This window comes from Vombatus ursinus, unplaced genomic scaffold, assembly GCF_900497805.2.
Source record: "Vombatus ursinus unplaced genomic scaffold, bare-nosed wombat genome assembly UNPS02014779.1, whole genome shotgun sequence".
NCBI classification, from domain to species: Eukaryota; Metazoa; Chordata; class Mammalia; order Diprotodontia; family Vombatidae; genus Vombatus; species Vombatus ursinus.
In genome coordinates, this window is record NW_020954557.1 from 18,415,035 (window position 1) to 18,433,121 (window position 18,087).

Sequence of the window (18,087 nt, forward strand, 5' to 3'; positions counted from 1 at the left end):
CCTAGTTCTGCTCACTTCACTCAGTATGAGGTCATAAAAGGCTTTCAAGGTTTTCCTGAAAACCACCTGCTCCTCATTTCTTATATCACAATAGTAGTTCATTACATTCATATACTAGAACTTATTCAGCCATTCTCCAATTGATGAACATCCCCTAATTCTTTGCCACTACAAAAAGAACTGCTATAAATATTTTTGTACATGTGGATCCTTTTCCACTTTTTATGATTTCTTTGGGATGCAGACCTAGTAGTAGTATCTAGTAACAATGCATCAGTGTTCAAATTTTCCCACATCTTCTCCCATATGTATCTTTTTTCCTTTTCTGTCATATTAGTCAATCTGATAGGTATGAGGCGATATATCATAGCTTTTACATTTTGCATTTCTCTAATCAATAGTGATTTAAAGCATTTTTCCCATATGAATTAAGATAGCTTTAATTCCTTCCTCTAAAAACTGCCTGTTCATATCCTTTGACTATTTATTAATTGGAGAATAATTTGTAGTCTTATAAATTTAACTCAGTTGTCCATATATTTGGGAAATGAGGCCTTTATCAGAAACACTAGAAATAAAAATTGTTTCCCAGTTTTTTTCTCTTCTCATCTTGGTTGCATTGGAATTGTTTGTGCAAAACCTTTTTAATTTAATGTAATCAAAGGTATCCATTTTGCATTTCAAAATTTTTATCTATTGTTTAGTGAAAATTTCTTCCAGTTTTCATAGATCTGTTGGGAAAACTATTCCTTGCTCTCCTGATTTGCTTATCATATCACCTTTTATGTCTAAATCACATACTCATTTTGACCTTATCTTCATGTATGCTGGTCTATGCCCAGTTTCTGCCATACTATTTTTCAGCTTTACCAGCAGTTTTTCTTAAATTGTGAGTTATCCTAGAAGTTGGAGTCTTTGGGTTTATCATACAATAGATTATTATATTCAATGACTACTGTGTCTTGTGTACCTAACCTATTCCATTGGTCCAACACTAATTCTTAGCCAGTACTAAGTAGTTCTGATAATTGACATTTTATAACATAGTTTTAGATCTCGTACAGCTGGGTCACCTTCCTTTGAATTTTTTTTTCATTAATTCCCTTGATGTCCTTGAGCTTTTGTTGTTCCAGATGAATTTTGTGATTTTTTTTCAAATTCTATAAAATAATTTTTGACAGTTTGATTTATACATTGAATAAATGAATTAATTTAGGTAGAATTGCTGTCTTTATTATATTAGCTCAGCCTACCCATGAGCAATTGTTATTTTTTCTGATTATTTAGATATGACTTTATTTGTGTGAAAAGTGTTTTGTAATTGTGTTCATAGATTTTGTGAGTTTACCATGGCAGATAAATTCCTAAATATTTTATATTGTAAGCTCTGGTTTATGAAAAAAGAAACAATAAAACAGACAAACCCTTGGTTAATTTGATTTTTTAAAAAAAAGAAGAAACCAAGTTACTGGTATCAAAAAACAAAAAGGTTGAATTCACCACCAATGAAGAGTAAAATAAAGAAACAATTAGGGAGGGGGCAGAGCAAAGATGATGGATTAAAAGCAGTGACTTGCTTGAGGTCTCCCCCAAACCCCTCCAAATACCTGTAAAAAATGGCTCTAAACAAATACTAAAGCAGCAGAATCCACAAAAAGAAAGAGTTAAACAAATTTCCAGCCCAAGCCAACCTGGATGGCTCATGGGAAAGGTATGTCATGCCTGGCTGGGACAGGAATGCAATTCACAGTTCCGGGTGTGAGCGCAGGCCTCAGCGAACCTGGAGCAGGCCTCAGAGGACTGAATCACTCACTGCAGCTGTGGTGGTTTCCAGACATCTCAACCCACCAATGCCAAAGGCAATTTAGAAGGTCAGTGGGAAAAGTCTGTGACTGCTGTGAGAGAGCAGCTAGGTCTCAGCCACAAGTCCTGAGCTTGGCCACTGGGGCAGTGGCTGCCTCCTGAGCTTCCAGTCCACAGACTGAGGGGGAAATCCAGTGGCTGATCAGAGGAGGATTGCAGGGATCTCTTTGCCAGAGCTGAGGCAGAAATCTCTTGCTTTGCCCATGCTTGGATCTGGATCACAGCTCAGAGGGGCGGTCCTGGGGTGAGAAGGAATGCTGGCATGGTGGAGCTTGTTGTGGTGGTGGAGAGGAAACACCTCACCCCTTATCATACCACCTTGGAAGAACTGAAAATTTATAGTTCCTTAGAAGTATCTCTGAAAACAGCTGTACAAACCCCTGAAGCTTGGGACAGTACACTCTTCACATTGGAAGCAGATTCTTACCTTAACAAAGAGTTTAAAACTCAAGTAATTGGCCAGGATCATGAGTAAGTAGCACAAAAAGAGTCTGATGAAGAAGATCAAAGCATACAACCAGAAGAAGACAACAAAGTCAAAGCTCCTACATCCAAAGCCTCCAAGAAAAATATGAACCAGTCCCAGGCCTTGGAAGAGTTCCAAAGGGATTTTGAGAAGCAAGTAAGAGAAGTAGAGGAAAAACTGGGAAGAGAAATGAGAGTGATGCAAGAAAATCATGAAAAAAAGTCAACAGCTTGCTAAAGGAGACCCAAAAAATACTGAAGAGAATAACACCTTAAAAAATAGCCTAACCCAAATGGCAAAAGAGGACCAAAAAGCCAATGAGGAGAAGAATGCCGTAAAAGGCAAAATTGGCCAAATGGAAAAGGAAGTCCAAAAGATTACTGAAGAAAATACTTCCTTAAAAATTAGAATAGAGCAATTGGGAGCTAGTGACTTTATGAGAAACCAAGACACTGTAAAACAAATCCAAGAGAATGAAAAATTAGAAAACAATGTGAAATATCTCATTGGAAAAACAACTGACCTGGAAAATAGATCCAGGAGAGAGAATTTAAAAATTATTGGACTATCTGAAAGCCATGAGAAAAAAAAAAAAACCTTAACATCATCTTTCAAGAAATCATCAAAGAAAACTGCCCTGATATTTTAGAACCAGAGGGCAAAATAGAAATTGAAAAAATCCACTGATCTCCTCCTGAAAGAGTTCCCCAAAGGAAAACTCTTAGGAATATTGTAGCCAAATTCCAGAGTTCCCATGTCAAGGAGAAAATATTACAAGCAGGTAGAAAGAAACAATTCAAGTATTGTGGAAACACAATCAGGATAACACAAGATTTAGCACCTTCTACATTAAGGGACCACAGGGAATGGAATATAATATTCTGGAAGGCAGAGGAGATAGGATTACAATCAAGAATCACCTACCCAGCAAAACTGAGTATAATCCTCAAGGGGAAAAAAATGGTCATTCAGTGAAATAGAGGACTTTCAAGCATTCTTGATGAAAAGACCAGAGCTGAATAGAAAATTTGACCTTCCGATATAAGACTCAAGTGAAACATGAAGAGGAAAATAGGAAAGTGAAATCATAAGAGACTTATTGAGGTTGAACTGTTTACATTCCTGCATGGAAAGATGATATTTGCAACTCATGAGACCTTTGTCAGTATTAGGATAGTTGGAGGGAAAAGTTACATGTATGTATGTATATAGATAGACAGACAGATAGATAGATAGAAGATAGATAGATAGATAGATGGCACAGGGTGAGTTGAAGATGAAGGGGTCATATCTGGAGAATAAAATTAAGGGGTGAGAGAGGATTATACTGAGAGAAGGAAAAAGGGAGAGGTAGAATGAGGAAAATTATTTCACATAAAACAGACAAGAAAAGGCTTTTACAATGCAGGGGAAATGGGAGAAGGGGAGAGGGAATGAGTTTATCATATTCTCATAGGATTAGGCTTAAGGAGGGAATAACATACACACTCAATTGGGTATGGAAATCTATCTTACCCTGTAGTTAAATGGGGGAAGCAAGGGAACAAGAGAGCAGGAGGGTGATAGAGGGGAGGGCAGATTGGGGGAGGGTATAATTAGAAGCAAACACTTCTAAGGAGGGACAGGGTCAAAAGAGAGGATAGAATAAATGGGGGGGTAGGATAGGATTAAGGGAAATACACTTAGTTTTTCACAACATGACTACTATGGAAGTGTTTTGCATGACTACACATGTATAATCTGTATCAAATTGCTTGCCTTCTCAATGAGGGTGGGTGGGGAGGGAGGAAGGGAGAAAACTTGGAACCCCAAATTTTAAAAACACATGTTAAAAAAATTGTTTTCAAGTGTAACTGGGAAATAGGATATACAGCCAATGAGGTATAGAAATCTATCCTGTCCTATAGAAAAATTGAAGGGGAAGGGGATAAGATAAGGGGGGGGTGAAATAGAAGGCAGGGCAGATTAGGAGAAGGGGTATTCAGAATGCATGCCATCTTGGGGAGGGGGTAGGAATAAGATGGGGAGAAAATTTGGAACTCAAAATCTTGTGGAAGTGAATTATGAAAACTAAAAACAAATTAATTAATGATATTATAATTTTTAAAAAGAAACAATTAGGAGCCATTTTGCCCAACTGTATGCCAACAAATCTGAAAATCTCAGTGAAATGAATGGATATTTAAAAAATAAAAATTCTCCAAATTAACAGAAGGAACAAAATACTTAAATAATAGCATTTTAGATAAAGAAATTGAAGATACCATCAATGAATTCCCAAAGAAATAATCTCCATGGTGAGATGGATTTAAAAGCTAATTCTACTACACATTTAAAGAACAATTAGTTCCAATACTACGTAAAGTATTTGGGAAAATAGGTGAAGGAGGAGTACTCCAATTTCTTTTTATGGTACAAATATGGTGCTGATACCTAAACCAGGAAGAGCTAAATAGAGAAACTAAATTATAGACCAATTGTCCTATTGAATATTGATCTAAATTTTTTTTAATTAACTATTAGCAAAGAGATTATAGTAATTTTTTATGAGGATAATACACTATGACCAGGTGGGATTTATACCAGAAATGCAGAGCCAGTTCCATATTAGGAAAACTATCAGCTTCTGGGATAAGAACTCACTGTTTGACAAAAACTTCTGGGAAAACTGGAAAATAATATGTCACAAACTAGGCAGAGACCAACATCTCATACCCTATACCAAGATAAGTTCAAAATGCATATGTGATTTAGACATAAAGGTTGATACCATAAGCAAATTAGGAAAGTGAGGAATAGTTTACCTTTCAGATCTATGGAGAAAGGGAAGACTCTATGACAAAACAAGAGAAAAAGAACATTATAAAATGCAAAATTAATGTTTTTATTACATTAATTTTAAAAGTTTTTGCACAAACAGAGCCAATGAAAACAAGATTAGAAGGAAAACAGAAAGCTGGGGAACTATTGTTCCTGCCAGTTTTTCTGATAAAGTCCTCATTTCTAAAAGATATAGAGAACTAAATCAAATATATAGGAATACATACCATTCCACAATTGATAAATGGTCAAAACATATGAATAGGTAGTTTTCAGATGAAGAAATTAAAACTGCCTTTAGTCATATAAAACTGCTCTAAATCACTATTAATTATAGAAATGCAAATTAAAACAACTCTGAGATACCTCCTCACATCTATCAGATTAGCTAATATGACAGGAAAATGATAAATGTTGGAGAACATGTGGAAAAAGTAGAACATTAATGCAGTGTTGTTTGAGTTTTGAACTGATCTAACCATTTTTGAAGAATAATTTGTAACTACATGTGAAGGGCCATGCTATACAACTGTGCATACACTTTGATCCAGCAATGTCACAATTACGTTTGTATCCTATAGAGATCATAAAAAATGGAAAAGGAGGCACTCATCCAAAAATATTTATAGTAGCTCTTTTTTGGTGCCAAAGAATTGGAAATTGAGGTAATACCCATCAATTGGAAAATGGCTGAACAAGTTGTGGCATATGAATGTAATGGAATACTATTGTGCTAAAAGAAATAATTAGCAGGCAGATTTCAGAAAAACCTGGAAAGACTTACTTGAAGTGATACTGAGTGAAATGAGCAGAACCAGGCTATGCATGGTAACAGCAACATTATGTGAAGATCAACTATGATAGACTTAGCTCTTCTCAGCAGCAAAATGATCTGAGAAAATTCCAAAACACTCACAATGGAAAATGCTAACCACATCCAGATAAAGAACTATGTAGTCTGAAAGCAGAATGAAGCATACTATTTTAACTCAGTTTTTTTTTCTTTCTCATGGTTTTTCCTTTTGTTCTTATTCCTCTTTCACAACTAATGTGGAAATATGTTTAACAATATTATATATATGTATATTAGATTTCTTGCTTTTTTGGGGTGAGGGAGAGAAAAAATGGGAACTCAAAATCTTACAAAAAAAGAATGTTAAAACTATCCTTACATGTAATTGGAAAAAATATTAAGCAAAAAAATGGTTGCAAGTAAAAAAAAGAATATATAGATTAATCTCTTTTTAAAGCAGATTTTGTGTCATATTCTCATATTCCACCCTACAAATTATTTAAATATTTTATATTCATTTGATATATAGTTTATATTTACTTGTATTAGTCCCCCATCTGCCATTAACAAATGGGGCAAATGAAAAGTTACATGTATAATTGTGTTACCAGAATCTCCATAGTGCCTTACACATAGTAGATAGTTAATATACACTTGCTGGATTTAGTTTAATTTCTAATCCCTCTATGCCTAGCAAAAGATCATGAATTTAGCAAGCACTTAATATGTGTATATTATTGTTAAGGAGGGAAAAATCTAAAAAAAAGGTAAAATATTTATTTATCATTTGCTACTTAATGTCAATGACAAATCAATCCATATAGGCTTCCTGATTTTTCATAACACTGTTTACAAATATCTAAAAAAAAATCAGAAACACAATCAACATTGGAATGTACAGTGTTCAATATGGTGGGGACAGACCCACCTTAAAAAGCAAGGAAAGAAATAAAATAACATGCACCTTAGAATATTCTCATTTTGCTCTTTGATATAGTAGCAAATTATTGAGATTTGTTTAATTTCAACATATTTATTTCTTTTTAGAGGCTAACAGTCAATAAAAAGCCTCTAATAAGACTAATAATATCCAGTGGTGCAAATATAAAAACTGATACTCATACTGAAGCTATGTTCATTAATATTAAAAAAATTGTTTTTGTGTACTCTTGAGGTCTAATTAGACTTCTTTCTAAAGCATGTGCCTATTATCAAATATTACAAATATTGTAATATCTATGGAATTGACAGGTAACTTAAATATTCATTTTGTTTATATTTACATGCTCAGATTAACTGAGGATTTTCACTAATATCCTATTTCAGAGTCCAAAAATAATTTCTTGTTACAAAGAATCAGCAAATCTGAAAGCCAACATTTAGCTTTGGAAGTGATCACTGGGTTAAAGGATTTCTAACATTACATTTTTTTTGTTACATTCACCTAGTTGTTTTTACAAATAGAAATAAATTAGATATTGCTAACTAGTCTGTGTGAGGGAAAGCACACTTGAAAACATGTAAAATGGACTGCTTATATATAAAAATGAAATATAATGTATATCCAATTTTTATTGTAAACATCTCTAGTAATTTATGATCTATATTTTTCATGCTAGAATAAAAACCTATAAATGGCGGGGGAGGGGATTTGTAGACAACAAAAATAAGAAAGAAATATAGGCCAGAAGTTATTTGTCTTCAATGTGGCCTTCTTAATGGTTTATCCAGGAATTGTACTAGAGATTCAAGTCAGAATTATATGAGTAATAGCCATCACACACATATGGGTAATTAGAGTATATAGCCCAAATATGAACTGGCTTACTCTCTGAAGCCAACTGGGGAAAATTAAATATAACAGCTAAGTAGTTGTATGTGTGAGTTGAACTAAAATATGTTTTCCTCTGCAATATGCAACAATCTCATAGGAGTACTTGCTGGACCTTGGGGGGAAAAACAAACTATTATCTCTCTTGTGTAATGTTATCTATTACAGCTGAATTGTGGAAGACCCCTCAAATTCTGTGTCTTTCTAACAGGGTGATCCCTGTGGAAGAAGTTGAGGGGGGAAAGTGTGGTACAAATAGACAACAGAGAAGGTTTTACTTTTGAGGTCTGATAAATTCCAGGGTTTAGTTTCTCTAAAAGAGAATCAATCATAGGTGAGTTGGGGCCAGGGTGAGCTTTCATGGATAATGCCCTGAGGTTTAAATTTATTTTGATTTCTTTTTTAAATTTGGAAATTAAACTGACAATAATTCAGAAATTAGGCCAAAGAAATTCATCAAGAAAGGAAATGAAAGGTATATATTTACTTGGTGAGAAGAAAAAAGAGTGATTTACTTGAGTGCCTTTATCCTCTCATATCCTCAATCACTTCTTACCCCTTTCAAATCCGACTTCCAACCTGGCTCTTCTATTGAAAACTCTTTCTCTCTCTCTCTCTCTCTCTCTCTCTCTCTCTGAGGTTACCAATAAATTTTTAATCACTAGATTCAATGGTATTTTCTTCATTTTTTCCTCTTTGAAACTTTCATGCTGTTGACCATCCTCTTCTGTTGATGTGTTGCCCCCTGGGTTTTCATTATGCTGTTTTCTCTTGATTTTCCTTCTATCTTTCTGGCTACCCTTGTTTAGTCCCCTTTCCTGAATAATTATCAATTCTTTGATTCAATGTTAATGCACCACACAAAAGTCAAGATGTCACTCTCCTTTGGTCACTGGTCCTCTTTCAGAATAAAGGAAGACCACCACCAACAATACCTTATGCATGCCTGTACCTAGTTCTAATCTGGGGCTTCTCTTTTGTCTCTACATTATGTCTCTTCTGCTGATCTCTTCAGTTCCAATAATTTCAGTTATCATCTCTTTGCTGATTACTACCAAATTAACATAGCCAGCTTTCCCTTTTCTCCTCATTCATATTTTTACATCCTCAACTCCATATTGAGTATCTCATCTTATATTACTAACTGACATCTGAGAAAACCGGTCCAAAGTGGTACTCATCTGCTCTATCCCAAAAATCACTCCCTCTTTTGATATTTTGTTGTTGTTCAAGTATCAGTTTTCTAGGCTTCCAGGATCACAGCCTCAGAGTCATCTGTCTCTACTTTACTTCACCCCTCCACATCCAAACAAATACCAAGTCTCCTGAATCATTCCATCTCAATCTTCTTTTTCTATCCACTTCTCTGTGATTATTGGCACACTATCCTGGTTCTAATTTTCATAAAGCTTTTAATTGTTCTCCTCATTTCTCCAATCCATTCTTCACAAACGTGCCAAAAATAGTATTCCTGAAGCTTACACTTGAAGCTTCAGTAGCTCTCTGTAACATTTCAATGAAAATACAACTCAATTTGTCATTCTTCTTCACACATTATATATTTGGGGAAACTCACTATTTCTCAGACTCAGACTCAAATAAGATGACTGTCACTCTCCATATGAAGTCTTATCTGATTCCCTCTCTCCTACCCTCATATTAATATTCTTCCTTCCCAATTAATATGAATTTACTCTGTGTGTGAGATGGGTGGGTGGAAGGTATATTTGGCATTTACTTTTACATGTAATTGTTGTATATAGCTTATGTAAACTTTTTAATTTTGTAAAATATTTATTTATTTTAAAAAATTTCCCCAGTTACATAAAAAAAATCTTTAACATTCATTTTTAAAACTTTGAGTTCTTTCCCTTTCTCTCTCCCCATCCCACTAAATAGAGAAAGCAAGCAGTTTGACATAAGTTATACATGTGTTGTCATGCAAAACATATCCATAGAGTCATATTGTAAAAGAAAACATAGCCAAAAACTCAAGAAAAATAAAGTAAAAAAAAGTATCCTTAATCTGTATTCAGACACCATCAGTTCTTTCTCTGGGAATGGATAGCAATTTTCATCCTCAGTTCTTCAGAGTTGTCTTTGATTATTGTATTGTTCAGAATAGCTAAGGCATTAACAGCTGAACATCTTACAATAATACTGTTAATTTGTACACAGTACATTTCACTTTGCATCAACTCATGCAGCCCTTTTTTAGGTTTTTTTTTTATGAGAGCTACCTGCTCATCATTTCTTATAGTACAATAGTATTCATCATAATCACATAATATAACATGTTTAACCATTCCCTAATTGATGGGTATTCTCTCAATTTCTAATTCTTTGCCCTGAGAAAAAAATTGCTGTAAGTATTTTTGTACATACAGCTCCTTTTCCTTTTTTTAAATCTTTTTTTGGGACACAGACCTAGAAGTGGTATTGGTATGTCAAAGGGCATGCATGGTTTTATAGTCCTTTGAGCATAGTTCCAAATTGTTCCATAGAATGGTTGAATTAGTTCACAACTCCACGAACAATGCATTAATGTCTCATTTTCACCACATCCCCTCCAATATTTGTCATTTGTCTTTTATGTCCTGTTAAACAATCTAATAGGTATGAGACAGTACCTTAGAATTGTTTTAATTAGCATTTCTCCAATTAATAGTGAGTGAAATTATTTTTTTAATGTGGCTATAGATAGATTTGATTACTTCATTTGAAAACTGATCATTTTTTTTATCATTTATCAATGGGGAATGGCTCTTTTTTTTTTTTATAAACTTGACATAGTTTTCTATATGTTTGAGAAATGAAGCCTTCATCAGAGAAACATGCTTCAATTTTTTTTTCAGTTACTCTTGCTAACTGTATTTTCTTACTCCCTATCCTTCCATTTATTCTATTCTCTCTCTCCTTTCACCCTGTTCCAACTCAAAAATATTTTGCTTCTGTCTACCTCCTCCCACAATCTACCCTGTCTTCTATCACCTCCATCCTTCTTTTATCCCCTTTCCCTCCTACTTTTCTATAGGGTAAGATAAATTTGTATACCCAAATGAGTGTGTATATTATTCTCTCTTTGAGTCAATTTTGATAAGAGTAAGGTTCATTCACTCCCTTCAACTCTCCACTCTTCCTCTCCATTGTAAAAAAAGATTTTTCATGCCTCTTTCATCTGAGATAATTTACACCATGCCTACCTCTCCCTTTCTCTTTCTCCCAGTATATTCCTCTCTCACCCCTTAATTTTATTATTTTCTTAGATATCATCCTTTCATATTCAACTGACACCTATACCCACTGTCTATATATAATCCTTCTAACTACCTTAATAATGAGAAAGGTCTTATGAGTTACACATATCATATTCTCAAGTAGGAATGTAAACAGTTTAACCTTATTAAGTCCCATGTGATTTCCCTTTGTTGTTTACTTTTTTATGCTTCTCTTGAGTCTTATATTTGAAAGTCAAATTTTCTATTCAGCTCTGGTCTTTTCATCAAGAATGCTTGAAAGTCTTCTATCTTAGTGAATATCCATTTTGCCCTTGAAGGATTATACTCAGTTATGCTGGGTAGGTGATTTTTGTTTGTAATCCTAGCTCTGGAATATTACGCTCTCTGGAATATCATATTACACTCCCTCTGAAACTTTAATGTAGAAGCTGCTAAGTATTGTGTTATCCTGACTGTGGCTCCACCATACTTGAAATGTTTTGTTTTGTTTTGTTTTTTCTGACTGCTTGCAATATTTTCTCCTTGACCTGGGAACTCTGTAATTTGGCTATAATATTCATGGCAGTTTTCATTTTGGGTTATCTTTCAGGAGGTGATTCATGGATTCTATCAATTTTTATTTTACCCTATGGTCCTGGAATATCAGGGTAGTTTTCCTTGATAATTTCTTAAATGATGATGTCAAGGTTCTTTTTTTTAATCACAGGTTTCAGGTAGTAGAATAATTTTTAAATTATCTCTTCTAGATCTATTTTCTAGGTGACTTGGTTTTCCATTGAGCTATTTCACATTATCTTCAATTTTTATATTATTTTGGTTTTATTTTATTGTTTATTGATTTCTCATAAATTCATTAACTTCCATTCGCTCCATTCTAATTTTTAAGTAATTATTTTCTTCAATGAGCTTTTGGATCTCCTTTACCATTTAGCCAATTCTGTTTTGTAAGGCATTCTTCTCCTCCTTGGCTTTTTGGACCTCTTTTACCATTTGGCCTAGTCTTGTTTTTTAAGATGTTATTTTCTTCAGTATTCCTTTGTGTATCCTTTATTAAGCTGTTGACTCATTTTTCATTATTTTATTGCATCACTAATTTTTCTTCCTGGTTTTTCCTCTACTTGTCTTACTTGATTTTCTAAATCCTTTTTGAGATCTTCCATGACCTGTGTACAATTCACATTTTTCTTTGAGGCTTTGGATGTAAGAGCTTTGACTTTGTTGTCTTCTTCTAAGTGTGTATTTTGATCTTCCTTGTCACCATAGTAACTGTTTATAGTGGAGTTTTTTTCCAATTTTTTTTTTCATTTCTCCAACCTATTACTTGACTTTTAACTCTTTGTTAATGTTGATTTCTGCTTCCAAGGTGGAAGGTGCACTGTGCTAAGCTTCAGAGGTTTTTTATGCATCTGTGTTAAGAGATACTTCTAGGGACCTGTAAGTTTTCAGTTCTTCCAAGGTTGTATGATCTAAGGAGAAATGTTTACTCCTCTCCTGGCCTGTGGCCTGGTCTGTGAGTCACCATAAGCATTCTTTTCTTCCATAGAGCTATGAGGAGGGTCCCTCTTCCATTGTGGCCACAAGTTCTGCTGTGCTAGTGTTCCCTCTTACCCTGGGACTGCCACCCAGGACTGCAACCCAGATTGAAGTATGGGGTAAAGCAACAGAGTCCTGCCTCAGTGCTAGTGAAGAGACCTCTTATCTCCTTCTGACCAATTATTTGACCCCTTTATTGTCTGTGCATTGAGAGTTATAGAAGCAGCTACTGCAGCTACTGTTTCTGCCATTCCCAAGGCTTGCTCCTGGTTTCCCATGTAGGGGTGCAAATAGTTTAGCTCTATTGAATCCCTAATGTTTTCTTTACTCTTTTTACCTGTTTATGCTTCTCTTGGGTCTTAATATTGGAGATACATTTTTTTTTGCTTTGTTTTGTTCTATCTTATCTTTATAAAAACTTGAAATCTTTCCTTTTCATTGAATGACATTTTTCCCCCTTGACATAATATGCTTAATTTTTTCTGGGTAAGGGATTCTTAGTTGTAGTACTAGCTCCTTTGCCTTCCTGAATATCATATTCCATGACCTCTGATTTTTTTTAATGTAGCTGCTAAGCCTTGTCCAATTCTGATTGTGGCTCACTGATATTTGAATTTCTTCTTTCTGGCCACATCCAGTATTTTTTCCTTGATCTGTTAGTTCTGAAATTTGACTATACTATTCCTTGGAGTTTTTATTTTGGGATCTCTTTCCTAAAGTAATAGTTGGATTCTTTCAATACCTATTTTGCCCTTTGATTTCAGCATATCAGGGCAGTTTTCTTGATCATTCCTTGAAAGATATTGTTCAGGTTTTCCTTTTGATCATGGCTTTCAGGTAGACCAATAATTCTTAAATTATCTCTCTTGGATCTATTTTTTTAGGTCGGTTGTTTTTCCCATCAAATATTTTATATTTTCTTCTTTTTTTCATTCCTTTGAATTTGTTTGATTTATTCTTGAAGTCTCATAGAGTTATTAATTTCTATTTACCAAATTCTAACTTTTAAGGAGTTGTTTTCCTCAGTTATCTTTTTTACTTTCTTTTCTATTTAGCCAATTGTACTTTTTTAGGAGTTGTTTTCTTCAGTGGATTTTCATATCTCTTTTTCCATTCGTCTAATTCTTTTTAAGCAGTTTTTTTAAAAAAAAGTTATTTATTTTTTTCAATAAAAAAACATTTATTAAGTGCTTATTACTTACAGATATTATGCTAAGGACTAGAGATACAAAGGAAAAACAAGACTAATCACTACTCTCAGAGATCTTACATTATATCAGAGTTCCTAGAACACCTCTTTCACTCACTGCTATGCCTTAATCAACCCAGAAATTACTCAGTAATTTTTAAATTTAGTTATAAGAATTCTATGTCTATTATTATTTTCAAGAATGCATGTAAACCTCAACCCCAACAATCTTTCCATGGATAACTCATTACTCTCTTCTTTTACATCCTCTGAGCCCCCTAAATTCTATTATTATTATTATTATTATTAATTTATTTATTTTTAGTTTTCAACACTCACTTCCACAAGATCTTGAGTTCCAAATTGCTATCCAAAGATGGATAGCAATCCATCTTTTTGCTACTCCCACCCCGAGATGGTGTGCATTCTGAATATTCCTTCCCCTAATCTGCCCTCCCTTCTATCTCGCCCCCTTCTCTTATCCCCTTTCCCTTCTATTTTCCTGTAGGGCAGGATAGACTTCTATACCCCATTGCCTATATATCTTATTTCCCAGTACTGTGTAAAAACAATTTTTAACATTTGTTTTTAAAACTTTGGGTTCCAAATTTTCTCCCTTCCTCCTTCCCACCCAACCTCACTGAGAAGGCAACCAAGCAGTTTTTTTTTTCCCAAGTTGTTGGCGCTTTTTTTCATAATTCTTTGTAACACTCTCATTTCTTTCCTCTTTCTTCTGCCTCTCTTATATGATTTTTTAAAGTTCCTTTTTGAGCTCTTCTTTGTTTTCTTTCTGGACTTGAGGCCACTTCCCTGTTTTCTTTTGGGTTTTGTGCATAGGTGCTTTGTCATTGTTATTCTCTTCTGAGTTTGTGTCTTGATCTTCCCTGTCATCATAATAACTGTCTATGGTCATGTTTTTTGTTGGTCTTTTATTTTGGCCTTTTTCTTTATTTTAAATTTGAGCTCTGCTGCTGGGCAGGAAGGGGCGTTGTTTCAGGATTGTTTTTCCAGGGGCTGCAGGCCCTGGATGTTTAACTGGTGTTGTACTGATGTTCCCTTGAAGCTCACAGGGGACCCTAGTGTCTGGTACTGTGTTGAAATTGGGGTGGGGAGTGGTTGCTACTGCTGGATGTCATAAGGCTTTGACAGCACACCTGGTGCTGAGCTCGGAGTTCTAGTAGCAGTGTCAGTTGAGTGCTGAGCCTGGTCCAGTGTTTCTGCATTTCCCTGGGGTTACACTGAAGCACTTGGCATTCTGGCTCCTGGTAGGTGCCTGTTTGCCCAAGGCTATGCTAAAGTCATGAGGTCTAAAACATTTACCAGCATGCCACTGCTTCAGTACTTCCTCTGGTGTTGGGTACAGAGCATAACTTCTAGGGATGAGGGTATGACTGACTGACAGTAGCTGATCTTTATTATGGAACAGGATCAGGGAAGTGGTCAGGAGGGTTCCCTGGGACAATATTAATTCCAGCCACATGTCATCAGGGCAGAGAAACTTCTGACCAACAAGGATTTAAAATAACATTATTTGTTATGCAAATGAAGAAACACACCATATTACTGTATGATGTGTTCAGGGCCTCCTTCCTTTCCAAATTCTCAGTGAAAATATGAACTGTGAAGAAATCATGATGTTCTAGGCCATGATGTCAAATTCAAATATAAGCCAGGCCCACTAAACCATGAAACAAGTATCTCCACAGGCCATGTATTGACTTAGAAAATACCATTCCTTTAGTTTATTAATACATCAACATATCAAAATCAGATAGGAACTAGCTGTAACTAATATATAAAATCATTATTATTGTAAATATGACTTTGTTTTTCATTTTTGTGTATACTTATATATGTATATTATATACATGAATACATATCACATAGGAATTATAAAAAAGTATACAATTTTCTGTTTTAATATTGAATATTCAAAATCATTACAAAATATATCACTACAAGAAGATTCAAAATTAATGTAATAGTTTGCTACAAACTTGGCATCTTTTACCAGGAACTATTTTATTAATAACAGGTATAATAAGCTTTTGTGATAACACAGTTTTCAGTATGGATGATAAACATTCATTTGTTAAAGTCACCCTATGTGAAGTCTTTAGGAGTGAAAATAACTACTCACATAGGTATGTCATACCAAACATTGCTAAGATTCTTACAGCAGACATGCCCATTTCAATGAAACATCTTGGCAAACAAGAGTAATAATCTGGTACACTAACTTCATTACAGTGCTATGTTACATTGATTTTTAACAAGTTGCATTTGAATGTTACCTTTTGCTTTCTCAAAATCAAAAGAAAATGGAGCACTGAATTGTAAATAAAAAGTTTTTACACTTTTTATTTTTAAAACAGTTTAAAATTTATTTTTAGTATTCCTTTTTTTTAAATTTTGAGTTCTAAATTTTTGCCTTCCTTCCTATCCCTTCCTCACCCATTGAGAAGACTAGCAATAAGTCTTAAAAAACATTTTCCCATATTTATCATATTGCAATAAATAAATAAACAAACAAACAAATAAATAATAAAATAAATAAATAAATAGCAAGAAATCTAAAAAAAATAAAAAATGAAAATAAAGTCCTGAGGCCTGACTGGCTACTGCTGTGCTTAGACACCTTATGGTTGGTATCTACCTGTTTTTCTGGGGCTATGCTGAAGCAAATGGATGTCTAGCCACTGGAGATTACCCTGTTTACCCAGGGCTACTGGAAAGCATGTGGTAGTTCTCAGAGCTGGCATCTGCCCATTCCCCTGGCTATGTTGAGTCCCATGGGGAGTCCTAGTGTTGGCATTTTCCTGTTCCACTGCACTGGAGCTCAGAATCTACCACATGTTTGCTGAAATGGGGCTTGCTCCAGGCTTGCTGGCATGCTTCCTTTCCTGGGCTGTGCTTCCTTTCCACTTAAGTGAGACAGGCCTTTCCTGTGTACCTTCTAAATTTATTGGTATCAAAGACCATTTCACCCCATCATTTTGCTGCTTCTGCTGTTTCAGGATTTGTTCTGGTGAACTATTTTATGGTTGTTTGGAGGTGATCATGGGAAAGATACTGAAATTCAGTGATTACTCTGCCATCTTGGCTCCCTGAAGTCAGACTGTCTGCTGTCACTTTATACAATGTTCTCCTGGTTCCATCGCACTTTGCTTTGCTTCAGTTCATTTAAGTCTTCCTGGGTTTTTGTGAAAGGATTCTGTTTTCATCTTTTATAGCACAATAGTATTCCATCACAGTTACATACCACAGCATGATTAGCCATTCACCAATTGGTGTACATCCTCTTGAATTCCCATTCTTTTATTTTTTTATTAATTTATTTTGATTTATCAACAATCACTTCCATATGCTTTTGAGTTTAAAAATTTTCTCCTCCTTCCTCCCCACAATCCTCCCCAAGATGGTGCACAATCTGATATAGTCTATACATAAACATTCTCATTAAACATATTTTCACATTAGTGATGTTGTAAATAAGAATTAGAACCAATAGGAGGAACCACCAGAAAGGGGAAACAAAACTCAACAGAAGACAAAAAAAATAGCAAACAGTATGCTTCTATCTGCAATCAAATTCCATAGTTCTTTCTTGGGATGTGGATAGCATTTTCCATCACAAGGCCTTTGGAGATGTCTTAGATCCTTTTATTGATGGGAAGGGTTAAGTTTATCAATATTAGTCATCACACAATTTGGCTGTTATTGTGTACAATGTTCTCTTTGTTCTGCTCACTTCACTCAGCATCAGACCATACAAGTCTTTCCATGTTTTTCTAAAGTCAGCCTGTTCATCATTTCTTATAGCACAATAGTATTCCATTACATTCATATACCACAACTTGCCCAGCTTTTTGAGGAGTAATTTTCATCAATGAAGTTTTGTACCACTTTTTCCATTTGGCCAGTTCTATTTTTAAGTTGTTATTTTCTTCATTATTTTTGTGCTTTTGTACTTTTTTTTTTACCAAATTTTAACTGTCTTTTCAGAATTTTCTTCCTTTGCTTGAATTTCTTTACCTAATTTTTTCCCTGCCATGCTTATTTCATTGTTTTATTTTAAATATTCTCCCAAGTACATATGAAAACAATATTAACATTATTTTTTTTAAATGTTAAGTTCCAAATTCTCTCCATATCTCCTTCACCTACCCATTCTGGGAAGGCAAGTAATTTGATAAGGGTTATATATGTATAGTCTTGAAAACATATTTCAATATTCATCATGTTGTGGGGGGAAAAACAGAAGCCAGAAAAAATAAAACAAGAAAAATAAAGATAGTTTTAAAAAAAGTAAACTTTGATTGGCATTTAGACTCCATCAGTTCCTTCTCTGGA